General features: G+C 39.2%; 1 long non-coding RNA gene across 1 annotated transcript in view; it reads right to left on the bottom strand.

The window, feature by feature from the left end:
- Nucleotides 1-3,205: 3,205 nt before the first annotated feature.
- Nucleotides 3,206-27,152, bottom strand: part of LOC125483176 — a 115,945-nt gene continuing 91,998 nt past the window's right edge. Inside the window, exons 2-3 of the long non-coding RNA XR_007262129.1 lie at nucleotides 4,191-4,317; nucleotides 3,206-3,542 (exon numbers count right to left, since the gene is read on the bottom strand). This is a non-coding gene — a long non-coding RNA (uncharacterized LOC125483176). The remainder of the gene's footprint in view (nucleotides 3,543-4,190; nucleotides 4,318-27,152) is intronic.

The following is a 27,152-nucleotide window of genomic DNA, read 5'->3' as shown; positions in this document are numbered from 1 at the left end:
CTGGTGAAAATGCTGCATCCTGTCTTGCTGATTCTTCCTTTCCAAAAGGAAAGTGGTGACAGCCTTGCCTGTTTCAGGCTTAATGTTGTGACTTCCTTGGCATGTATGCGCACTGATGATTACTTGAAGTGGCAGATATCCCCAGTGGGGATTTGAAGCAACTGCTAGCATGAAACCATCATGCAGCAGTAAACTTCACATCTTCCAGATGTTTCTGTAGCAAACGAAGAAACTGCATTAGTCTGTCTTGTGTAGTATAAATGAAATGAAATCCAACAAACTGTCTCAAGTGTCAGTGCACCTGTATTTCTTGTTCTTTCATTATTTCACTTTTCTTATCCACTAAGGCAACATTGTGTAGAACTCCAAATGGAATCCATCTTCACCATTTTGGATGGCATCTTTTAAAAGGCAGCAGCAACCTCAATAATGCAGTGAGCAAAGTGTCAACAATGATAGACTACTAAAATATATTTCCAAATTTTCAATCACAAAAAATGAACTGAAGGCAGACATACTAATAATAATGATTTCCTTTTAATGAGTCAACTTGAGCAGACCACGTCCCAGAATTCCTAATGTGCTCAGTTTGTGCAGTGAAATTCAGCATGAAAATAAATTTAAATAAACACTTCATGTTCAGGAGATGGATGTGTGCCTACAATGCCTCATTCTGTTCAACATCATATAGTGCAAAATGTGAAGTACACCAAACTTTCTTTAACCGGCACTTTATGAACCAGCACACTCAATAAACCAGCAAAAATTGTATACCTCAAATACCGTGAAGTTTACTGTATTATCTTGTCCAGTTATTATAGGGTTTTTTCAAATTTATTTACCTCCGTGTATATATACTTGTTGTCCAATTGAATGGCCACACAAAATATCAACAGTTGATTCAATTTCGAGTCAATTTATCCTCAAATAACAAGATATCCATGTAGTCAGTTGAGGATGTGAGTTAGAAGGCTCTCTGCCAGCAAGTTTTATTTAAAGCAAAGTTGCATTATTATTCAAGTGATTTATGCTATAAATATAGTACAACAGTGATGTGTAACCACTCTGTATTACATTTCCATTACATAATGTGTTTTTCCATTGTTTATGTAGACCTCCTGATTGTCTGGAATATTTGATCAATTGGCTCAGTCCTGGGCCCATTGGTGCCAAATAAGAATAAATTTACTGTAATTGGGCATTTGAGGTCCACAAGCATATCCGCCTAAACAAAATGATTTCAATAGGCTGGATAAAATGTACAGGTGGTTCTTAGTCTAAAATATTTTCTATCATCCATTACTAAAAACTTACCAACCTAGAAATAAGAGCAGAAACCAATATGGCTGCTCCATCATTCAATATAATCAAGGCCAGGCTTAACATAGTACGTTCAGAAGTAGAAAACTTATAATGCTGTTGTGAAAGATGTGTTTTGAATATTATGAAAAAGATACAGTCAGCTCTGCTGATGCAGTTGTCACATTTTCAGGTTCAGAGAAGGTCCCCTTTATTAATTAGTGCTCTGCAGACAGCATTGGTCTATTCTGAAGTCTCTTCGGGTTCCTTCAGGTCTTCTTGGTTGCACTGTTACTGTCAGAAGACCTCTCTCCTCCAACATTTAATGTTGCTACGTTTGCACAGTGGGCAGTTATGTGACAATTGTTAATATCTTAGCCAGGCTGAATTCTAACATAACCACCACCATCTTTTCAGGTGCCTGAAGCTGTGTATCAGCATTCAAGAGAAGTTCTATAATCTTGGTCTGGCTGCTGAAAGTTGTGAAGAGCTAGATCTTCTGAAGATTGTTTGTGACTTTTCTTTATCAATCAAGGATTGGTAGGAACATGAACTGCTTTGAAATTGAGACATTATGATCTGGAAATGAGAAGTGACTTAGATAATTTAGTGCCAACAATTGCAAATGAACTGTACATTCTGAGAATAGGATCCTTTGCATTTCATATCGATAATGGTATTGTGTAATCAAACTCAAATGGTGGTATATGTGTAAACCCAATGATTTTTGGAAAATTGTGGCACTTTCACAAAATTTATACAACAGCCTCATGCTTCTAATCAATATCCATGGTGAGGAGATAAAATTAGTTGCTTAATCAAATAGGTAGCCTGGGTTTGCTTGAGGCATCTGTGTAGCATAGATTAACCAATATGGTTGATCTTGCCTGTAATGAATGATCCATAAGAAAAGTTTAGGGCTACTATAATGCCCTTAGCCACTGCTTCTGTGCTTGTGAATGGGTTTTGCTTTAATGGCAACTTGTAGCATGTGGCATTACTTCACGTGAGCCGCAAGCTTGGATATTCACTTCTGGGTTAGAAGAGCTGGGACATTCCATCCTCCACAAATCTGATCTGGAAAAACATGCGCCAGGAATAGGGATTTTTATTCTAGGGTAGGAACGTCTTTTGAGACTCAGGCCATATAACTTCATAACAAGTGTAAAGGTCAAAGTCAGTGGAGGTTGACCACACTGAAGGCCTCCCTGAGTGCACCAACACTGTGCTGAAGTTTAAAAAGGATAAAGCAAAAATCATCTCTCCAGGTCTCAACTCTCACACCCTTTGCACAGTCAACATTCCCCATTCAACATCCATGCTAAACTAGCTCCTCCAATCAACCCCATGGCCCCTTATGTTCTCTATGCCAACTTATGCCCCTCTACCCACTACCCTTTGTCCTTACACTCACCATGCCAACTGAGCTAATATCCATCATGAATGCACCACAGTACCCATGTAGAGATGAGATAAAATAAACTTGTAGGAAATCAGTACAGAAATCATTGCATTGGAAAAAAAACCACCCACATAAAAAAACCCATTTATTATATGTACATTCTTCAACTACATAATACCTTAAAGTAACAAACAGTCCATTCAAGTGCACATTCCCTTAGAAAAACAAGCATTGAAATTCATTTAAAGTCCCAGGGCAAACAATCTCTAACCACCTGAAGATGTCAGCCAAACTGTAAAATGGAATGTATCCTACTGTGATAATGGATGATTGTGAAATTGGTTGCACAGCAGCAACCCAGTAATAGAAGTCCCCAGGTTTCGGTCAACAGTCAGATTAAAATTGCAAGCAAACAATTTTTATTTAACACTCCAGACATCTCTTATCAAAGACCAATGAGAATAAGAAAAATTAGGGGCAGAACAAGAGTATCTAAAACTCAGTATTTTAATGAAAAAGAATATTTTAATACTGCAACCAAAAATATTTGCAAAGCCATGATAGTAGCACAACACCACTTTATTCCACTTAAAACAGCACAAGTATCTCAAGAAAATAGCAGAAACTGCACACATCATCTATATTTTTAAAAAGCCATGAAAACCCTAAAAGGGGAAAACAGCACAAGTTAAAGATGGTAGGAATTGCCGATGCTAGAGTCTGAGATAACAAGATGTGGAGCTGGATGAACACAGCAGGCCAGGCAGCATCAGAGGAGCAGGAAAGCTGACATTTCGGGTCTGGACCCTTCTTCAGAAAGTCCTTTCCTCCAACTACAGAGCTAATTAAAAGATAGAAAGCATTTAAAGCATTTCAATGATTCTTAAATATTATAAAATAATTTTTCAACACAAATATGAGAAGAATTCTTAAATACTTAGAATTTTTTGTCTTTAATTAATCAATAAAAAGAAATATTCCAAGTAAATAAGAAAATTGAAGTAAAAATGTATTTATTAAAACAATAAAGCATTTTACTGACAAAGCTTTATTAGCAATTCATCTCTGTTATCAAAGTAAAGAAAGTAATACTATTCTTTTTAAAAAAAACTTGCTGAAGAAGTCAACATTTAAAACAGTTAAAGTGATTGTACAGTTTAAAAGGTAGAACAGCAAAACCAACTTTATCTACAAACAATAAAAAAAGTCCTGCAACAGCTTTCAGGTAAATCATTTAAATTAAAGAACCAACAGTAGTTAAATACAATGACATGGAAGAAAGGTATCACATCTCCAAGCAGATTTCAAACCAGTTAGCTGGGGAATTAAATTGGGCTATATGAAACAGACAATTCGTGTGAAACAGAATTGCTTCAGGATTACAGAAGCAGCCCAGAGTTCTGGGATCAGATCCATGGGTTTACCTCACCTCTCCAAAGAAGTTGGCTAGCTGTCCAAAAAAATCTACAAAGCTCAGACTTGCACTTACCGAGTCTGCATATTTGAAGTTTCACTTTTCAAAGCAAAGAAAACCCAACTTCATTTGAATCAGTTGATGATTGAAATGACCAGCTGCCTCCAGAGTTGCATGAAGGCCTGCCACTGTCATTCCCATCCTGTAAAAATGGGAAATGCCATGTTTAGGGGCCAGAATTTAGGAACTGCAGAATGTTGGAGTTCTACTCCGAGGATATTTCAAGATATACACACATCTGGCTATAATCTCTGCTACAAGTTATGCCAGAAACTCTCCTGTACTGCCTAGTGTGCCTTGTCTCCCTCTGTCTGTATCACTCCAATTCCAAAAGATTCAAACACAGGAAAATCCCTCTGGGGTAACTCATTCATGTACCATTAATAATATTACATAAAGTGAAATTAATTTAACAGTTGAAACAAGGTTTGTTTCAATACTCAAATAAAAACAAGAAAGTATCAAAAAAAAATCATTTTGACAAGTGAAATATCAATTCACCTCATAATCACTCAACTAAAAGTCACTCTGATCAAAAGCTGGACTCTAAACAGCTCTGGAAGCTTATTTTCTGTCAGCAAATTAAATAAAAATTGACATTCTGACAGGAACGCTGGGGACTTCCATGAAAAAAATGTTAAGTACTCATTGTGGCCAAAATTACACATGCAAACTATCAATCTGGCAGATACTACAATGTGCCAGAGAGAAGACACAGAACATTGCACAGGATGTTAAAATGGATTGGGAAAAATGTGACAGTTTTCTTACTCAATTTCTGCCTAGTTTAATAATTTAGACCATAAGAATATAGAGCATAGGAGCAGAAGTAGGCAATTCAGCCCATTGAGTCTACCCTGCCATTCAATGAGATCATGACAATCCTCACTTCCACTTTACTGCTTTTCACCATAACCCTTGATTCTTACTAATTGAAAGTCTGCCTACCTCAGCCTTGAATATACCTAATGACCAGTTTCTACAGCCCCTTGTAGTAAAATATTCCAGACATCTGCTACCTTCTGAGAGAAAAAAGATCCTCCTGCTATCTCATTAAATGGGTAAATCCTTACTTTGAGATTATGCCCTCTGGTTCTAAAATCTCCCTCATGAGCACATAACCTCTTAGTATCTACCCTGTTAAGCCCTCTAAGAAACTTACATGTTTCAAAAAAGTCACCTGTCATTTTTCTAAACTCTGAAGAGTATAGGCCCTACCGCTTCAACCTTTCCTCATAAGAAGATCCCTCCAGTCAGTATATCTTTCCTTAGATAAGGGGACCAAAACTATTCACCATGTTCTGGATTTGTTCTTATTGGGGCCTTGCATAGTTTCAGCAAGACTCCCCTATTTTTATAAACGATACCCTTTGAAACAAACACCAAAATTTTACTTGCTTTTCCTATTACCCGCTGAATGTGGATGCTAAGTTTTTGTGACTTACACATGCAGACTGCCAAATCCTTCTGTGCTGCAGCTTCCTTTCAAAAAAAAGGGCATACAAGTCAAAAGATGACAGTTGCCATCTCATGCCTTTTAACTCAAATGAACATGCCATATGATCTTGTAAAGCAGCTTCATATGTTCCAACATGTGTTCATATGTTGCTGCCATATAAATTCCTTGGGTTTGGTGTCTCTCACCGCAGGACTTTCCTTGCTCTGATTATTTGACTATGCACAGTCAAGTGCTTTCAAGTGCCTTTTTATCTTCAATTTCTCTCTTCATTCTTGCCTGTTTGTAATTGATTCATTTCTGGGTTTACTAGGAAAACTGAATCAAATTTGATATTTGGCTAAGGCTAGTAAATGTTTTGACAATCTGTAAAATATGATGGAGAGATTGTAATTACAGAAGACCACGGAACTTCAGCCATTGTTTTAATTACTTCTACTTTGGAATTCCATATAAAGCTGCTTATACTAATACATTTGACTTTTTGCCATTGTGGGGAAAAGCCAGCTCAGCAACATGTTTAGTTAGTATGTGCAAGGCACACAAACAAAATATGGCCAATGCAAAATCAAGTTGTTAGATTTTTATACCAAAAATGCAGTGTGGAAAAGTGATAGGTGTTAACCTGGGATTCAACTATACTCATACGTGTGTGTATATATGCATGTATGTATGTAAATATATGAACAGGCAGAAACTATGAGGGCGGGGGTGAGTGTTTGGCAGTGTATGATGCATAGTCTTTCTGCAAATAAAAGCTCGTAAGTATACAGAGAGAAGGCTACAGTTATGACCTTCACTGCCTGCTATTTACTTTGTAATATGCTGATAACTCAGCTCTATACCTCACTACCAATTTTATCAACCCCCCCATTATCTCTAAACTACCAGACTGCTTGTTCAACATCCAGTTCTGGATGAGCAGAAATTTCCTCCAATTAAATACTGGCAAGTCCAAAACGTCAGACTCTTCAGTTCCCACCACAATCTCTGTTCTCTAGCTTTTGACTTCATCTTTCTCTCTCTTTCTGGTAATTGTTTGAGGATGAATTAGATTGTACACAAACTTGATATTATATTTGACCACAAGATTTGCCTATGACATCGCTAGAATTTGGCTGTTTCCATTACCATATCATTACCCGATTCTGCCCATTTCAGTTCATCTGTCTGTGGTGCTGTCAATTTAAGCTGAATTATCTCAAAAGACTCTTCCCATTCCCCGTGGATATATTACATTAATGGTCAGTGAAGCAGTTTCTCCTTAATGATAAAAACATACAGTGTCCAAAGATACTCTGAAATAGTAATGAGCTGTTAATCACTGAATTTTCACTGAAAGTGTCTATCTGACATTCCACACCCTAAAAATCATAATACTTTCTTAAAACATGCTAACCATTGAAATAACTCCTCAGAGGCTGGTATCCTGTCACCAAGTCACCCTTTATTTACATGTCATTGACACTGATCCAGCTTCCTAAGCGCCAGCTTTCAGAGTGAACAGGACATCTGACACTCCTGTTCTTATCTGTGAGCCAGGGTTCCCTGATTGGATCAGATTAACAGTCCCAATCAAGGAATTCATATTCTATGAGTTCCACCTGGGTGATTTCAATACAATCACTACATCCCTCTCCTATGAGTCCGAGGACATAGATCAGTTGCATTTTTTATGGCTCTTCCTGGGGTGATTAAGCACAGGTCAGGTTCCTCCAACTCTGCCTTTCATATGACAGCATGTAACACACAGTAGTGCCCAGAGCATCTCAGAAGAAATTCATTCACTTCTTCAGGTGGCAAAGGCATCGAGGCACTGACATTAACCGTGTCAATCTCAGATTCTGAGCTATCTTTAATGTTTGCTAGAGAGGGAGCATCCATGGGCTCTGGAATAGTCGGAACTGCTGTCAAGGAGCCGGCCACGTTTTGCTCTCACAATCTCTGTGAATTTGCAGCTTTCATATGGTCCACGTGCTTGTTCAGGACCATCACACCTACCATAACTTTATACGTCATGGGACTTGACCTCAAATCAACCATGCCTGTTACCCATGCAGGGCCATTCCCATAGTTCCTACACCAAACTTCGTCCCCTGAAGTCTGTTTCCCTTGTTTAGCGGAGTCCTGATGCATTTTCACCCTCCTCCATCCAAGTCCAGGAAGATCAGATTAAACCTGGTGTAGAATCTTCTCCGCATTAGCAACTCTGCTGGAGCTATCCCTGTAGTTGCATGAGGGGCGCTCCTTTTATCAAATAGGAACCAGTACTGTTTGGTATCTAGCATGCTGTTTCTTTAAGCCTGCCAACAAAGTTTGGACTGGTGTTGCAGCCAGATCATTGGATGATGGATGGTACTGAGCTGTTCTTATATGTACCATTCAACTTTAGGAAATACTGAAATTCCTTGCTGGTAAACGATGGCCCATTATCTGTGACCAACACTACTAGGAGTCTGTGTATTCCAAGAGTTGCATGTAGATTTTCAAACATCGTCCCCTGTGTTTGACAAATGAACTTTATGCATGTCCAGCCACTTTGAGTGGGCATCCACAATGTCTAAGAACATTGAGGCCCATGAAAGAACCTGCATGGTCAAAGTGTAACTGAGCCCAGGGTTTACCCAGCCATTCCCACAAATGGTAGGGATCTCCTGGTGGTAAGTTGTGTTCTTGTTGGCACTTTAGGCACTGCCCCACTTACACGGCTATGTTTGTATCCAGTCCGGGCCATCAGACATAGTTTTACACCAACATCTTCATTTTGGAAACCCCTAGATGGTCCTGGTGGAGATCAGCCAGTATCTGGTGGCGACTTTGCTCAGGACAACCACTCTTGCTCCCCATAATAATTCACCATCCTCTACTGTGATCTGGTATCTCCTGGTCCAAAAAGGTTTCAGTTCTGGTTGTCTCAGCCCTTTTGGTTTCCCCCATTATCACCAGCTGCTTCAGTTTTGCCAAGACCAGACTTTTCTGCACCCACAGTCTGATATTGTCAGCTGTGACTGGAAGGGTATCCAGGAAATTTAAAACCATTAATAACTCTTCCAGTAGCAGTAGTACCAGAGGTATATCTGCCAGTGGGAGGTGGGTCAATGCATCCGCATTCGCTACTTGCCCTTCGGGATGATGTCCCAACGTGTAATTATGCAGACCTAATATTAGAACCCACTGCTGAATTTGGCCTGAAGCTATAGATGATTGCTGTTTCTTCATATCCCTGAAAACTATGGCTTGGCTATGGGACAATTTCCAAGGCTGATCCTTTTTTAAGAATTGATGCAAAGGTGGCAGGATGGAGGCCAGATTATGTACAAACTTTCCAAAATAATTCTCCAGCCCAAGGAAAGAACTCCATTACAGACATGGGAGCCGACTTTTGGTCACCCTCACTTTGTCTTCCAATTATATGGTCTTGTTGACACTGCAGCCCAAGTAGGTCACTTGGGACCACATTGTTTTTCTTCAAAAACATATGCCCACCTGGAAGAAACGTCTAAGGACTATGTCCAAGTTTTCTAAGTGCTCCTTATTGGTTTTCCCCGTTATTAGCAATCATATAGAAAAATGGCGATCTGGGTAGACCTTTGTCAGATGAAAAATTGCTCAGGCTGATGATACCCCAAATGGCAGTCTCATATATTGATATAAACCCTTATGGATACTAATTGTAGTATACTTCAGGGAATCCTCATCTAACCCAATTGCAAGTAAGCATGGCTGATGTCCAGCTTCATGAAGTACAGTGCTCCAGCCAGTTTTGCATATAAATCCTCTCTACAAGGGAGTGGATATTTATTCAGCTGTGAAAAGCGATTTACCGTTTGTTTGAAATCCCCACAAAGGCAAATTGACCTGTCAGGCTTCACAATCAATGTGACTGGTCCTGCCCATTCTGCAAAATGGAATAGTTTGTTGATTCCTTCGCTTTCCAGCCTTCTGATTTCATGGAATAGAATCCCTACAGTGCAGAAGCAGGCCATTCGGAAGCCGACCCTCTGAAGAGCATCCCACCGAAACCCACCCCATCCCTGCAACCCTGCATTTCCCACGGCTAATCTACCTAGCCTGCACATCCCTGGTCACTATGGGCAATTTAGAATGGCCAATCCACCTAACCTGCACATCTTTGGACTGCGGGAGCAACCCGAAGCACCCAGAGAAAACCCATGCAGACATGTGGTGAATGCACAAACTCCACGCAGACAGTCATCCCAGGGCGGAATCAAACCTGGGTCTCTGGCGTTGAGAGCCAGCAGTGCTAACCACTGAGCCGCTGTGCCCCTACTTTTGTTTGTAAGGCAAATGGCACTGGGAAGAGCTTGCAGAATTGTGGAAATGCTTCCTGGTCAACATGAAAGGTGGCCATGGCTTATTTGATAGTTCCCAGACCTTCCTGAAAAACTTCTGGGTGTTGTGACTTCACTCAGACAGCTATTTTCTAATCATAAAACGTTGAGCCAATGTAGGTGAATTTTTTACAACCAATTTGCCCCATAAAGCTTGGGCCTGAGCCTTTTACTACAGTCAGTGGTAGCTGAACCAGCTGCTTCTCATAAGGGACCAGAACTGAAGTTGTATCCTTAATCTGTAAAGTTTCCCCATGTTCCCCATTAGCAACTCTGGTTCTCAGTCTAGCCAAGGTCTTGGGCAAACTTAAGGGTTGGAGTCCAGAGTGAAAATTGTTAAGGACTGTCTCTGTGATCACTGAAACGGCCATGCTGGTATCAACCTCCATTAGAACCGGATGATGATTTAACCAGACATTTATTTAAATTGGTTCTGATTTGGATGTTGCTAAGCAATTTAACTGTTCCAAACCAGATGTAGGTGGACTTTCAAGGGTGTGCAGTCTCCTGGATACCAGCCTATGAATCATCTTATTCAGTTCAGGCCTAGTGGGACACTTTTGTCATTGCTTTTCATCTGCTCCAATGTCATTTGCCCAGAAAAAATAAAGCATTATTTCTACATACTGGGCCCACCCTTCGACAGCAGGAATGAGTCAAGTTTTCCAAATAGCAGCATGTTGACTAAAATGCTTACCCCATTTCTCTTCTGCTCTCCAAGACTTGAACACATGTTTTACACTGCTGTGTTGATTTCAGGACAGCATCATCATATACATCATCATCATTAACCTAATCGCATCCTATTATGCTACAATCACCTACGAATTGTCTGTTTATTGACAAAATAGTAATTTTATACAATCTGTGCTTTTTTTTGTGTGATAGCATATTGTTACTGTTTACCTGGGTCTGAAAGGGTCAGAGTGAGTTAATACAGAGGAGACGCATAAACACCATCCATTATGCCAATGTTTGCTTTGATTTGATTTATCATTCTCATATGTACTGAGATACAATGAAAAGCATTGTTTTATGTAATAACCAGACAAACCATAAATACATCAGGGCAATAGAACAGAATGCAGAATATAGTGTTACAGCTACTAAGAAGGTGCAGGGAAAGATCAATTAGAAGTCCTTTCATAGATCTGATGACAATGGGGACGAAGCTGCTCTTGAATTTGTTAGTACATGTTTTCAAACATTTGTACCTTCTGTCCAATGGAAGAGGGTTGAAAAGATTGTAACTGGGGTGGGAGAGGTCCTTGATTATTTTGGCTGCTTTCCCAAGGCAGCGGGTAGTGTAGATGGAGTCAATGGTAGAAAGGCTGGTTTTCGTGATGGACAGGGCTGCATTCACAACTCTCTGTAATTGTTTGTGGTCTTGGGCAGAGTAGTTGCCATATCAAGCTGTGATGTATCCAGATAAGATGCTTTATATGGTGTATCTATAAAAATTGGTTAAGAGTCATTGTATATTTGCCAAATTTCCTTAGACTTCTGAGGGAGTAGAGGCATTGTTGTGCTTTCTTGACTGAATTAGTCATGCCACTGTAATTTTATCAGAAATGTACCAAAATCGTTGGGAATAATTTTCCCATTTTGATTTGAAATGTTCTGTCAATTCAAGACACCCGGTCCAATATGGCTCAAAGCAACTTTTCTCAAACAATCTTCCACTCATCAACTCATTTGTTATAGAGCTGCACTGTACAGAGCCATTTTCAAGGAATTGTGAGGCAGAAATGCTCATTGCTGCAGGCATCTTGTGGCATTCACGCACCACATTTAAACCCCAAACACACACCACATTGGGCACTGCAAGTCAGGAATTGCCCCGCACACTGTTGTGCTGTACCATTACCACATAGAAAAACAGAAAAGCTGGCACCAGGGGAGGCAGTGGCCTAGCGGTATTATCACTGGACTGTTAAGCCAGAGACCCAGATAGCATTCTGGGGACACTGGTTCAAATCTGCCATGGCAGATGGTGGAATTTGAATTCAATAAAATATCTGTAGCTAAGTATCTAATGATGACCATGAATCCAAATGTCAGGAAAAACCCATCTGGTTCACTAATATCCTTTAGGGAAGGAAACTGCCATCCTTACCTGGTCTGGCCTACATGTGACCACAGACCCACAGCAATGTGGTTGATTCTTAACTGCCCTGTGGGCAATAAATGCTGCCTGGTCAGCGATGCACTCATCTGCTGAATGAATAAAGAATAACCCACCTCACACAGACCTGGAGGTGTTGGTGGATGAGATGGACAAAAGGAGAGCTGTCCTTTTCCTAGCTGACCATACCAGTGTGACAAGTTTGCTATCTCTCTCTCCCTCTGGGCTAAAAAGCAATCCAAACTACAGAGACTTGCTGCCCATAACTGAGAACTGAAAGTCCTGTGTGTTAGGAAACAATGTGACCAATACATAGTTTGGCAGCCCATATGTCATTGCTGAAGTCACACAGCTCCAGCAGCCTCATCAGGATGACCCAATGTCTGTCCCCAGGAGAAATTAAACCTAATAGTTTATTTAAAACATAATCAAAGTAGTATTATCATTATTAAACTGGCAACCACCATGGCAGATGATGGAATTTGAATTTAACACCAATCTGGAATTTAGTATCTAATGATGACCATGAAATTATTGCTATTTGTCAGAAAAAAAAAGTCTGGTTCACTCCTGTCCTTTAAGAAAGGAAACTGCTGTTTATACCTGGTCTGGCTTACACATGACTCCAGCCCACAACAATGTGATCGACTCTTAGCTGCCCTCTGGGCAATTAGGGATGGCCAGCAATGCCCACATCCCATGAATAAATTTTAAAAATCTATATTGGGAATTAATGTATCCTTACAGGGGAGGCCAAAGCAGACAGTGGCCTTTTCTCTTGCAGGGTGAGGCTGGGATGCACTGAACTGTCTCCTTCTGAAAGTCAGCTGAAATGGTATCAATATGAAACTGCAAGAACTGTTTCCAATAAAAAGAACAGTTCTGGGCAGATGCTACATACTGAAAAAGAAGAGTGGTTGATAAAGCCTGACATTCCTGGTGATTACACCTGCTCCTCCTTGTCCATAAAGATTTCATGCAGTAATGTTTAAAAATATCTCTAACTTCACATTACATCTTTGTCCTTTCCAGCCCACAAAGATTCCTGTTCACGCAAGGAATAAAATTTAAAATAATCACTGTCCTTTTTAAAAGTATTTGCGGCTCAATCCTTCTTGTCTCTGTACTTCTTCCATCCCATAAAATCATTCAACTTCCATCTTCTCACATCCTATAGCTTTACAGCATTCTTCTGGTAGCACCTTCCTGGCCTAACTTTCCATGTTTTTGATTACATCCCTTTGAAACCTACTGTGAAATAAAGGCCTAAAGTGATGATTGTTTTTATTTTAAGAGTTTAATCTTTGTTATCACACTCAGATGATGAAATAATCTCCATCAGTAGTGCCACCATGCTACCCAACTTTACAGACAGATTCCCACATGCATGAGTAGTGTTCATAAACTTGTCAATGGATCAAATACCCAAGGAGAGATGTAAACATTAGTTCTCTTACCACTTAAATAGCTTCCATATGAACTATGTTCATTCATCTTTTAAGTTTTTTTGTTATGCCCAAGATTTCTGTTTCCTGTCAATACTGTTACGCAATGAATAATGACACAAACTCTGTCGTGAAATTCAGATTCTGATAAATTGCGCGTTAGTGCATCATGCCATGAAGACCAGATGCTGTGTGGTACAGCCCGCATTGCTTTAGTTCTACACCCATGACAGAAGTAACACAGCAGGAGCATCTTCAATGATCAAGTGTCTAAATAGCAGAGATGTCACTCACAGAGGATTACCAAATAGGCACTCAGCCAGAGATTAGGAAGGGTGATCATGGGATTTAAAAAGGCTATTAAAAGAGGGTAAACCATATGAAGTGAATTCCAGCAAGACAGATTTTGGTGCCTAAAGATATGCAAAGCTGAGGAAAAAGGAAAGAACGAGGACAAGAGGTTAGGAGTGAAGAATAACAGGAGGTATAGGGGTCTGCTGTTTGCAGGGGGTGGTTGCAGAGATAGAGAGAAATGATGCCTTGAAGAAATTTAAACAAGGATGAGAATGCTTAAATTTGGAACATTGAATGGGTCCAAATGTCAGGTCAGAAAGGACAGGTACATAGGATGAATTTGGCTTGAAAGGATATAAGGAGCAGAGGTTTTTGATTACTTTAAGTTTACAGATGGTAAAGGTGAGAGGTTGGCCTGAAGACCTTTGAAGAAATTAATTTTGGACATGGATAGAGGCACAAGCAAAGGGTTCATTGCTGCAGAGGATGAGGTGGGGGTGGAAGCAAGCAAATATTACATCCGTAGAAGCAGGTGGCCTTTTATGATAGACAGGACATGAGGGTAAAGTCTCAGCTCAGGGTTGAAAACTGTCTGGTTCAGCCTGAGACAGCAATGGGTAGAGACTCTGACAATGCTACAGATTTTGCAGTGGAAACTGAAGATGATGCACAAATCTACTTGATAGTTCACTGGATAAATTTACAGCTCATCCAGCACTAGATGTCAGACAAGCATAGCAGCAATGGAGGGGTCCATTAGTGCAGAGCAACAGCTGGGTAGCAACAACATACATGTGGATAACAACGATAGGGACAACATGTAGTTAAAAAAAATAGGAAAGCCACATTCACTTTGGGGTTACTGTGAGGATCATAATATCATTTGGAATGGGGGTGGAAGGGTAGTCATTGCTAGAAATGCTGTGATTGTGATTATTTTACAAAAATAGAATCCAGTAGGGTGAATCCTGTGAGCTGGGCAAGATGTAGGAAGATGATTGACGGGATCAACTGTGTCAAAAGCTACAGAGAGGTCAAGAAGGATGAGTACAGATAAGGAAGGCAAGAAGACAGTTAGGAAAATGTCATTCATAGTTTTCAATAAGGTTGTTGTGATATTGGGTGAGGCCATAAATTGGAAATCTAATTGCAGAGACTGAAAGACAGAATTGCAAATAAATTAGGCATGGAGCTTGGAAGTATCAACATATTATTAGACCTTGATAGCTAGGAAGGATGGGTGGAAATCATGTGTGCTGATATCAAGGGTAGGTTGTTTAAGGATGGTAATTCTGTGATAGTTCTGAAAAAGGGAACAATGCCTGAGAAAGCAAAACTATCTACTCAATAGATTGTAATGGGAGCTAGAGAAGGAAATTGTGTGGTAGGAGGTTTAGTTGCTATAGGACACCATAACAGGTAGATTCATTGGATGGGAGGAGCTTAGAGAGAGAGAGATCAAAGGGGATTGTTTAAAAAACAAGAGATAATTATGACCTACCACAAACAGAGAGAAGTGGAAGCTGTCACTGTAAATAAATGAGGATTTACCTTAAGGACAAAGTAATCCATCAACTGTTTACAAAAAATTACATTTTTGTACAGGTGAGGGCCGAGGGGTAAGGAAGAAAGTCTCAAGTAGACAGTCAAGAGAAATAGAGTATAGTGTTCAAAACAAATGGAGCTTTCTTTGAAATGACTCATTAAGAGCCTCTGATTTGAACAAAGAACAGTGCAGCAGAGGAACAAGCCCTTTAGCCCACCAAGACTGCACCAACACATGATGCCTTTCTAAACTGAAAACCTTTTGCTTCTACACTGTGTATCCCTCTATTCCTGGCTTATTCATGTATCTGTCAAAACATTGTGATTTTTTTCTGCCTCTACCGCCTTCTCTGACAGCACATTCCAGATACTTACCACCCTCTATATAAAAAAACTTGCCTCTCACATCTCCTTTAAACTTACCCCCTTTTACCTTAGACCTATGTCACCTAGTAATTGTTATTTGTACCCTGGGTAAAAGACTTTGACTATCCATGCTTGTCATAGTTTTCTAAACTTCTATCAGGTGACTCCTTATCCTTCGATGTTCAAGTGAAAACAATCTAAATTTGTCCAATCTCTCCTTGTAGTTAATACTCTTCAAACCAAGCAACATCCTGGTTAACCATTTCTGTACCCTCTCTAAAGCTTCCATATCCTTCTGGTAGTGTGACAACCGAACTGTGCACAATATTCCAAATGTGGTCTAATTAAAGGTCTTTACTGCTGTAACGTGACTTGCCAATTTTTATACTCTATGCCCCGACTGATGAAGGCATGCATGCCATATGCCTCCTTGACCATATTATCCACTTGTGAAAACAGAGTCCCCTGCAGGAAATGATCACAGCAGGACTCAAACCTGCAATCTTCTGATAACACCCTGATTAACACCAAAGTCAGATACCTTATCCATTAGACCATGCAACTGCCTAAACTAATTTATTTATGGAGAACTGAATTTGACTTATTTCAGTGGTTTAAATTTTAAAAATTTCCCTTTCTATGAAAATTCTATGCAGAAAAATGATCCTGTCCAAGCCTGAAATTCCATTTTTGCTACTTTGTAATAGCACCACTTCTTGTGGTCTGTAAAGACACTCACACCTGGCAAGATAGTGGTGGAAGTTAGAAATCCCTGACTGCTCTGCTGATAGAGTGGTCAGTGTACATCTAGTCCAAGGCAAAGCAGACTATGGGGTAGGAAATCATGAAGAGAATGATTTATATTCCTGAAGACAGAAACCCAAGAGTAGCAATAGGCTGGTGCTCTGGCCTAATCTGAATGAACACAGTAAGCATTTGTTTTTTTCTGTTGATGGGATGTGAGTACCACTGGCTGGGCCAGCATTTCTTGCCCATCACTAGTTGCCCTGGAGAAAGTAGTGGGGGAGCTGACTGCTTGAACCGCTACAGTTCTTGAGCTGTAGAAAACATTCTTTCTAAGTTCTTGGCCCCTGGCAAATTCCGCACATGCCAATTAATGTGCCAGCACATTGGTTTCTGCTTCTGGAAGCTGCTACTGTGCACGAACCTTGGAAGTGCACGCAATAGCAAAACAGAGGGAACATTGATGTAGGAACACTCTCAGCACTGTTAGGGAGTAAGTTCCAGGACTTTGACCCAGTGACAGTGAAGGAACAGCAATATAATTCCAAGTCAGGTTGGTGAATGACCTGGAGGGGGCTTGCAGGTGGTGGTGTTCCCACATATCTGTTGCCCTTGTCCTTCTAGATGATAGAAATTATGGCTATGAAAGGGGCTGTCAAAGGAGAGTTGATGAGCTTCTTGCACCTGTTGCATTGGCATCCACAGCTCCTGGCTGAAGGAATCCCAGGAAGAGGGGTGGTGACGACAGAAGGGAGTACTTGCAGTAGTCAGTACTATGTAATCGGCAGTACACATCTGCATCTCCTGGCTTCACACCAATTAAAACAATAAAAATAAATAAACTTTCTACTCTGGTTGCTGACTGGACATTACACATGTCTAAAAAATCTAAGCAAGTCCTAGTGCATGTTCACTCAGGGCAATCTCAAATATTGGGCAGATATTGGCCCCCTGGAAAAATGGTCCTATCCAATGCCTGGCCAGATTTTTTTTGAGTGTCTTTGACATGCAGGTTGTGGGTCACTGAAATTGGTACAACTTTGCCCATCTCTTTCCAGGTAGGTCAAATTTCTATTGCCAAGAATGTGTGTTTCATTTGATTGAAGAGCATTAACATGAATTTCTGCCTGACAGAAAAAGTTTTGGGCTGAATTTTCAAAACCAGCTGCATTGGGAATGAAGTGGATGAAGTTACAAAATAACATTTCTGACCAGCATCCCAGTTTTGCAATGCCAGCATTGGTTATGTTCACCAGGCCAGGGGCATTTGACAGGATTTTGATCAGACCCAGAAGAGCTCATTAAAAACTCATTTGAGGAGGTTAAGCATTGGGGTCATGGAGATTCACAGGAAGTAAATGTCTTGAACATTTGGGGTTCTACCTATCTTGCCAAATCTTATCAAGCATATTGCTCCCTGAATATGGCACTGGAATAACAGCCTAGAGTTCCATAGTCAAGCCTCTGGAATGTAACGTTCTGAATCCGAGCTGGGAGTGCTAATATTAAGTCAGAGCTGACAAAATATTGCAAGGTGATCTTTGTTTAATCTGTTTATTGTCAACAAATTTTAGTTCCATATACAATGATTCATGTGAGATTAAGAGAGAGGAATGAATTGAGACTTCCAGTGTCTCATTAATCAAATTGGCCTTCTATGACACTGCATCTGAGTTGCTCTAATTACACTTCTGCCACCGACAGCCACATCTATCTCAACCTGCATTTGGGTGGTTGCCTCTCCTGCCACTCTCCAAAAAGATGACCTCCCTTCTCTTCCTCAGGGCCTCGAGCATTCCCCCACAGATATCCACTGAAGAATCAGAAAGTGAGGAATGGTGAGGGGTTCACTGCTCTGTGTGCCAGGTCTCAAGCAATCCATCAACGTTGCTGCATACTGTCCTCTCCGAGCCTTACCTGAGCTCTTCTGTTTACCTGCTTAAGATTCAAACAACAGCCACATTAATTTCTGCTATGAGGGATTTAAATCTCACCCACATGTCATCTGACCATCTCTGCTGCTACCCATCTGGCCTCTACATGGCTGCTGAATATAACTCTAATCCAGTTAAGTTGATCCAATAAGACTCCTCTTAATCGACTTCCACTGGAAGTAGGTTCAGAATCTGCAAAAGTCCAAAGTAAGATTTCAGCCCTTTAATTTCATTGGCCTTGCAGAAAGAGATAATGTTCTCATATTCCTTGGTGGTCTATTTGTTAGTGTGAGTCCAATCTCTGGTGGTCTATATGATGGAACATTATACCTGCCTGAATTTAGGCTATATGGCCTTGACTTTGGATTTCACAAACAGATATTTTGGAATGGAGCCAAATGCTGAATGAACCCAAATGCTCATCCTTAATTTGTATATACTAAACTAAATGACAGATGGTTGGAGATGTATTACAGATGTGTATTTGTGTTCCTCACAGATATTTCAAAATAATGGAATGGTACCCATTCCATACCAACTGCTGCAGTTGATGTTAAGAAACACAAATTGAAACAAATATTTCAGTGTAAATTGAAAATATCTTATACATAGATGATTGACATCTTCAATCACATTCAGGAACAAAATGCAATTTAGTACAAGATAAGGAACACACTTAAGATGTGTCTTAAAATGAAAGATCTTACATGCTGGCAGAATTCTATCAATTTATTCCTGTACTTGACTACAGGTACTTTGTTTTATGAGCCACTTAAAACTTTGATTGATTCCTCTCCCTGATTCTGACATGAATCAATGCACATGCAGCTAAAATTTGCTCACAGTAAACAGATTTAACAAAGGTCATCTTATACTATCTTGTCAGCTCTGACTAAGTGGCAGCACTCCCAGTTCTGATTTAGAAGGTTACACTCCAGAGGTTTCAGCATCACGCTCTAGGCTGATACGCCAGTGCCGTACTTGGAGTAATTCACTGTCGGAGGTGCCTTCTTTCAGATGAGATTTTAAACGAATAATCTCCTCCCTCAGGGCATAAAAGATCCCAGAGCACTATTTTGTAAATGAGCACAGGTGTTAACCTTGATTTCATGACCAAAATGTATTCATTGGACAATATCAGTAAAACAGATTACCTTCACGTTTGTGTTTGTGGGTGCCTGCTGTGTACTAATTCCCTGCTGAGTTTGCTACATCACATGCCTAAATTTCAAAATACATTGTTGTCTATATAGTGCTCTGAAATGTTTGCAGACTGCGAAAGGTGGAATACAAAGAGAACATTTTCATCTGTCAAGCATCAGAACCTTGACTATCTGATAGATGATCATTAATTTTTGGTCTTCGAGTTGATTTAACGGCATCCTACAGGCACAAGACATCTCTGGATATTTGGTTTGAATAAATTGGTTTGGTGTTTTATATCAGTTAATTCTCACTGCTCTTGTTTCTGCTGCTTTAATTTGAAAGTCACCACAGAGATATATACTTACTACATTTATTCTCAATTAAATAAATAATCTGAAACATACAAAAAACACATTGTATCCTGGGGCAATAATCGGATCTACAATCAGTCACTTCATTTGGAGATCCCACTCAGTTCAACTCTGATCTTTGGCTAAGTTGCAGTATTCCTCCAGCTAAACAGCATATAGATTCTTCTTGTTTAGCCCCACAAGATTTACCCACCTGTACATTTTGCTTTTTTAAAGAAACACATACAGATGTAGCAATTAAAATTATCTTTTTAACAATGGTCAAAGCCACTTCTTTATGTTAGAAAGCTTCAGGCCACCTGTTGCAAACATTGCCAGCTTTATAGTCCATTATTTACAAGGAGACAAACTCTCAATTTTTGTTATTCAGCAAAAGTAAGTTTTCTACTTTGTGTATTATTTTGAAATCTCTCCGTTTCTTTTCTGGGAGAATGCCAAGCAAGTATTATGGATCATATTAATTTAAATTGTGGTATGCAAGTTACAACCCTTAAGCAACATCCACAATCTGCTGGGAATAATTATACTTAAACTTGATGGCAATGACAGAAAAATTACAAGCCAAAATCCTTGAATGGGTGTATAGGATCAATTAGACCTTGACACCAGTTTCCTACAAAAGTGTATCAATATTGTTTAGGGAATGCAGACTGTAAAGCATTTAATCAATACATGGTGTGACTTCACACTAACTAACTGTGTTATTTTCTGTGGAATGCATGAAGTACATGAAGGAATAGTGAAATAAATTGTAGTTTAATAACTAATAATTATAGTTTCATAAACTCTGAAGAAATTTAATGAATTTCATAGAAATAGCTCTTCCTTGAAGAAAATTTCACTAGCAGCTTGCCAGGCTGATGACAATGCTATCCTTTGGTTACCTCTGCCAAGGATGTAACTCAAGAAAAGGCGCTGAAACAAAGCATTCCTGAAGTCTTATGGGATGAGATTTCAACCAAATTTCTGAGTAAAAGCTAAACAGTATGTCCTAACAAGTGATGAGCTATAAAGCGACTTCGTGAGCTTCTGAAGGAAAAGGAAGGATCATCTGAAATATCTGTTCACTGCTAATGGACAAGTAAATAAGTGGTTGGAATAATACAATCATTGAGCTCATGGAAACAAGCTTTATCAGCAGGTTCTCAGGAAGATAAAATCACTTTGGAAAGCTTCTCAATGTGATCAAATAGTGGCTTCAGCCTATACCTTGACCAACTGAAGAAGACTGAAAACAGACAAAACAGCTAGCTCCATCTACATGGACCTTTCTGAGGAGACGGCAGCTCCCAGCCGCAGAGATCAGTGTGTCCCTGAATCCCTCATCCAAATGTCCCAACTGGGGCCAGTAAACCATTCTCACTTGTGTGTCTTTCTGTCTATTTAGCTTAGGCATCCCTAAACAGTTATTCCTTAATTAACCACTTTAAAATCACCATTGATGATTGGATAATCTGTAGCTCCCAGAATAAATCTTATAACAACATATATTTTCACACTGAGAACCAGCCATTAATTATGTTCCTTCGCAAAAAGTAATAAAAATGTGACTCAATTGAAGTTAATTTGGTTAAGTCAAGAAAAATGGCTCACTAATGCAGGAAGCTTTATTACTATGTGAACACATTTTGAATGCATCTTCAAAAATCACTTATTAGCAACTTCATGTCTAGCCTCGGCCCCCTCAATTCATTAGGCCCTGTAATTTGCACAGCAATAATCACTATCAGTCAAGACAAAATCCTACTCTTCATGTGCTTTACATAATTCTCACACTTAACATTTCTGCAAGGTAAGAGGCATAGTGGTATTGTCACTCCAGCGAATCAGGTTAATACTCGGGGAAATAGTGCAAATTCCACCTTGGTAGATAGTGAAATTAAAATCTATTGTAATGGTGTCATGTTTGTTGCAACGTCTCATTTGGCTCACTAATGAGGAAAATCTGTCATGTTCAGTATTGTCTGGCCTACATGTGACACAAGCTCCACAGCAATGTGATTCATTGAAATGGCCTAACGAGACACTTAGTTGTACCTAGCTACTATAAAATCAGATAACAGTTAGACCTATCGCCAAAGGCATAAAAATGGTAATGGCCCTGATGGACAAAGGCACACATAGCTCTGTCAACCCTGCAAAGTCCTGCCTACTGACACCTGGAACTTCTGCCAAAATTGGGAGAGATGTCCAACAGACTGGTCATGCAACAGCCTGATATTGTCTGTAGTGTATGATTCTCTGAGAACGACTATGTCCTGGACGTCACCATTAGCATCTCTGTACACCAGTGGTGGCAGTAAAGTAGAGTACAGTTGTGAAAGAGTTACCCTGGGAATCCTCAACAATGAACCCCATAAAATCTCATGTTCTCAGGTCAAACATGGGCAAAGAAAACTCCTACTGATTATCACCTATCCCTAAGTTGATGAATCAGTGCTCCTCCATGGTGAACACAACATTCAGGAAGCACTGAGAGTGGCAAGGGCACAGCATGTAATCTGAATGACTCTACAGCATTGCTACTGACCAAACTGGACAGGTACTTACAGCCATCACTGCGAGACTGGGACTGCGACAGATGGAATCTGCAAGAGGGAAACCTGTACTTGATTTTGTCCTTATCAATTTATCTGTTGCAGAAGCATCTGTTCATGACAGTGTAGGAGTGACTACTGCATAGTTCTTGTGAAGACAAAATTCCATCTTCACATTGAGGATACCATCCATCATGTTGTGCAGCACTGCTACTGTGCTAAATGAGATAGATTACAACAAGCTCTAGCTATTTAAAACTGGGCATTAATGAGATGCTGTGGACTAATAGAATTGTACTCAACAAAATCTGCAACCTCACGGCCCAGCAAATCTCCACTATGCCATTACCATTTAGCCCAGGTATCAACCTGGGGTCAATGAAGAGTGCAGGATAGTATGCCAGGAGGAGTGCTAGGCATACCTAAAAATGAAGTACTAACCTAGTGAAACTACAGCACAAGACTACTTCCATTACAAGCAGTACAAGTAACAGGTTAAAGACAGGGCTAAGTGACCCCACACCAAACTCAGATCTAAGCTCTGAAATCCTATCATGTCATTTAGGGCCTGAGAAGATTCCATCCGTCATCACCACACATTCAGATAATGCATTGGTGTATGTACTATGTCATGCCTCAGTGCTCTGGAAAACAAGCCCAGCCATTCCTGGACTCATCACATAACTTAAAGATTTTATCAAAATACTCAAACTTTCCCAATTTTCCTGTCTTTTAGACCCAGGTTAATATGTTTTACACTCTTTTGCTTTGACCTGATTCAAGTTGGGGCAACTGTCTGCATGCTCACTGATCATGCTGTTGTATTATTTTCACCTTTGTTTCCAACAATACATCATGTTAATGTGGTTAGATTGTGAGAGTGTAGGAGGGAAGAGCTGTGTGGATTGTCTTAACATGAGAACGGTCAGTGAAGGTAAACCATTGCCTGTTGGAGTAGCATGTAGTTTCAACATTGCTACATAAAAGTCTTGGCAAGCCACTTTACATTTACACTTCATGATTATGGGTGATCAAATTGTGTATCCTGAGAGACCTTTCAATAGAGGGTAGTGAGGGAGAAGAGATAATGTCAAGCACCCCATTTGTTGTTAAATAAAAATCAAAAGAACTGCGGATGCTGAAAATCAGGAACGAAAACAGAAGTTGCTGGAAAAGCTCAGCAGTTCTGGCAGCATCTGTGAAGAAAAAATCAGAGTTAACATTTTGGGTCCAGTGACCCTTCCTCAGAACCTGAGGAACACAGAACATACTGAATTTGATGGTGAATGTGGAATCTTTACTTGTTTGCAAAAAAGGAAATTTGGTGAAAGATTAATCGCCAGAATATAAATATTCATCTCAGTCTTACTCCATGGCTAAGCAGGAATCTCATGTGGAAGAAAAGATTATTAAGATTCTGATCTGATAGATTTGCCTCAAACCTTTATCCATCTTCCATTAGAGTGTCAATGATTTTTTTTTTAGGTTTGTGCAGAAGTGGTTTTCTGAAGGATTTGATGGGTGCGCAGGCAATGACCAGTTCCATAACGCTTTTAACTAAGCTAGCTTTGATGAAATCACATTTGACATTTTTGCATCAAGACCTGACAATGAATTGGTCAATTGTTCTACCTGGCTATTTGAGATATAACATAAACTCAAACTTGTGTCTGCTGAACTTAATTCAAATTTAAATTGATCTTCTAAAATCTGAAAATGTTTGATGGGAACTTTATGGAAAGCACCAGAAATACAGGACTATTTTGTTTATCTTAACTGCTCAGTGCCCAAAGTGAGCAGGCGTTTGACAGATTGTCATTCTTCATCAGTTCTCCATCAGATCCGTAAAGACTAACTCTTTATTTAAATAATAGAAGATCTGGCAAAATATCAGAGGTATTCCAGTCAGTTCTCAGATGTTTGATTTCCATCCTTATTTTCTAGACTTATGCTCTCTAAAAGTGCAAACAAAAATATTCATTGTGATGCCATACTTTTCCTTTTATTCATTTGGCTTTTCTGTTATTGTCTGTTGTTATTATTTTAGAAGTTGTTTTGTTTTGGAAAGTTGCAAATTTGTGCCTGTAGGTGACACTCATATCAGTAACGGAGTTGTGATATCAAGTATGCCTTTTGCCTTTGTGTATAGCTTGAGAGACAAAATGGTGGAAATAAACCCAAATAAAACCCATTTGTCAAAAGGTAACTCTTTTCAATGTAGTAACCAGCACTTGTCAGCAGATATTTTCCTGTTTTCTGAACAAGGAATGTTTTTTCTTTAGGTAGGAACTATTCTCTTTGCATATTTTAAATTATATTTTTTTTAAATCATGCAGTCCTGGGCATGTTGTAAATTGCTTTCATTTTAACAGGAGAAAAAGAGATACAGTACTTACTGTACTTCAGAACCAATTTCTACCTTTAGGTCTGATTGTAACTCTTAAATTTTGGTTGTAGTTATAACTTCATCTCTGAACTCAGACATATTGATGGATGACTATTAGAAAAAGGACATTTTAACAACTGCTGCACTGCTGTCACCTTTTCTGCCTTTAGTGACCAGCTAAATCCATAAACTAGCTGTCATGACTACCATCTAGTACCCACATACTGCCACCATTCTGCTAGAATGATGTGAACTGGAGTTTTCTATGTCCTACATAACACACCACAGATAATATGGTTCTTGTTGTATCAGATGTCTTGAAGTTTATTTGCAACACTAACACAGACTCACACATATAGTCTGAGTTCTATGCTTGCTGATATTAAGTACATTCTATGCACATAGCTAATGTGCACATAGTACACTGACACCATTATATGGGAAGAGTGGCTGAAGACGAGGTGGGTACCTTTACACCAGAATATAACACGTTATGATGTTGTGTCACTAACATTCAGTTACAATGACTGTGTGGTCTGGCATCTATGGTGACAACATAGTTCAGCTGATTGTGTTTATTGGAACCTCTTTGAAAGGGCTCTTAAAGCTAATTTTTTTCTTAGGTGCACAGGAACTACACTTTTTAAATATTAAAATATTTTTAATCAACTAAGAACTGACTAATGTATACTACTGAAGTTAGTACATTATATTGGTTAGTTTTTAAACATCGTTTAAGTTCAGGATACTCACAGGTGGCTAGAATACACGTACACATTTTTTATGATAAGCACATTTTTAGCAATATGAATAAAACTGCACCAGGTCACAATTTTGAATGAATCAAGAATATCTTTTACATAAAAATAAATAGGTTCTAAAGCGCTGTCAGATTACAATGATTCATAGATGATTTTTGTGCTTCAGGTTATGCAAATAAGCAGGTGTAAAAACTTGAACCATGACTTCAGTTTAAAAAATAAAGGTGGAATTCTGAGTGCAATTTGCACCCTGGTAATGCCCAAAGAGGAAATTATATGCCATAAATCTCATCTGTTTAAATAGTTTATGTTCTAAACATAGTTTGATACTGTATGGGCACTATAATTACACAGACAAATACATATGTTAGGCAGATCAAAAACCCAGGAAAGTAAAAGGAATAAAAATCAGAAATACTGACCTGTTGGAGATGTTCCTTCATGAAATCACAATATCCCAGCTGAAGTCAGGCAGACATTACCATGAAATTCAATCCACCTGAAGGGTGAGGGTGCCTAAAATTCCATTGGCAGCACAAATGCAGTATATCCTATTGCATTTATGCCACACACATCACAGGCTTCATTCCTGATCTAGCTAGTAATATATTATTAAATTCTCTGATGCTCAAAAATGAATTAATTAGAACAAGTTCTCACTTACTTGCCTGCGTTTGGAGATTCAGGTACAATGTCTCAGTGCTAAACCCTTGATCAGGCCAAACTGTTTCTTTACCTTCTCAGCAAAAACTGATTCTACATGTTGATTAAACTCAGGAATTCCTTAAATTCTCTCTGTAATTTCAAAGTTCAAACTCTACAATTAGCACAAGCCAGTTAATTTAATAAACTTGGCAGTTAAACTACTTGCAAAAGTAGTTCAATTAGAATTTCTCAGATAGTCATATTCATACAGCAAAACTGTAGCAAAGGGTAAAAAGTCATATTCACTGGTTATTCCCATTTCTGCTTAAATAACATTGAACATTTGGAGAAGTTTCATTAAAATTTTGCTTCTATAAGTTTTCAATTTATGAATTGTAGTGGTATTTTGTATTTAAAACTTTAATTTAGTTAGGCTACTCTTTGTATAATTATGACTCATCGTCCACTCTGTGTTATAGATTGCAGCTTTTCAACTGTACTTGCCGATAGTACAAACAAGATATAAATTTCATATAGCAGTTGGCGCCCTCTTTCTGTATAAGGATTACTTTTTCCACACCTATGATGTCAAATGGGGTACTCTCGAGCTGGAGACAACACAGTTGGCTTTAAACTTAGTGTATTAGTCTTGTTGTAACTAATCATTTTCATTGTTGTAACTAATACTATTAATAAAATCTTCACACATAATTCATGAAGTTTCTACTGTTTTTGAAATAACCAACATGAAAGCAAATGCATGTATGGTATGTTTTGGAGATAACAAGCTGTAGAGCTGGATGAACACAGCAGGGCAAGCAGCATCAGAGGAGCAGGAAAACTGACGTTTCGGGTCTAGACCCTTCTTCA

Source organism: Rhincodon typus, chromosome 5 (assembly GCF_021869965.1).
Source record: "Rhincodon typus isolate 14 chromosome 5, sRhiTyp1.1, whole genome shotgun sequence".
Taxonomy (NCBI): domain Eukaryota; kingdom Metazoa; phylum Chordata; class Chondrichthyes; order Orectolobiformes; family Rhincodontidae; genus Rhincodon; species Rhincodon typus.
This window is presented reverse-complemented; position numbering and strand designations above follow the sequence as displayed.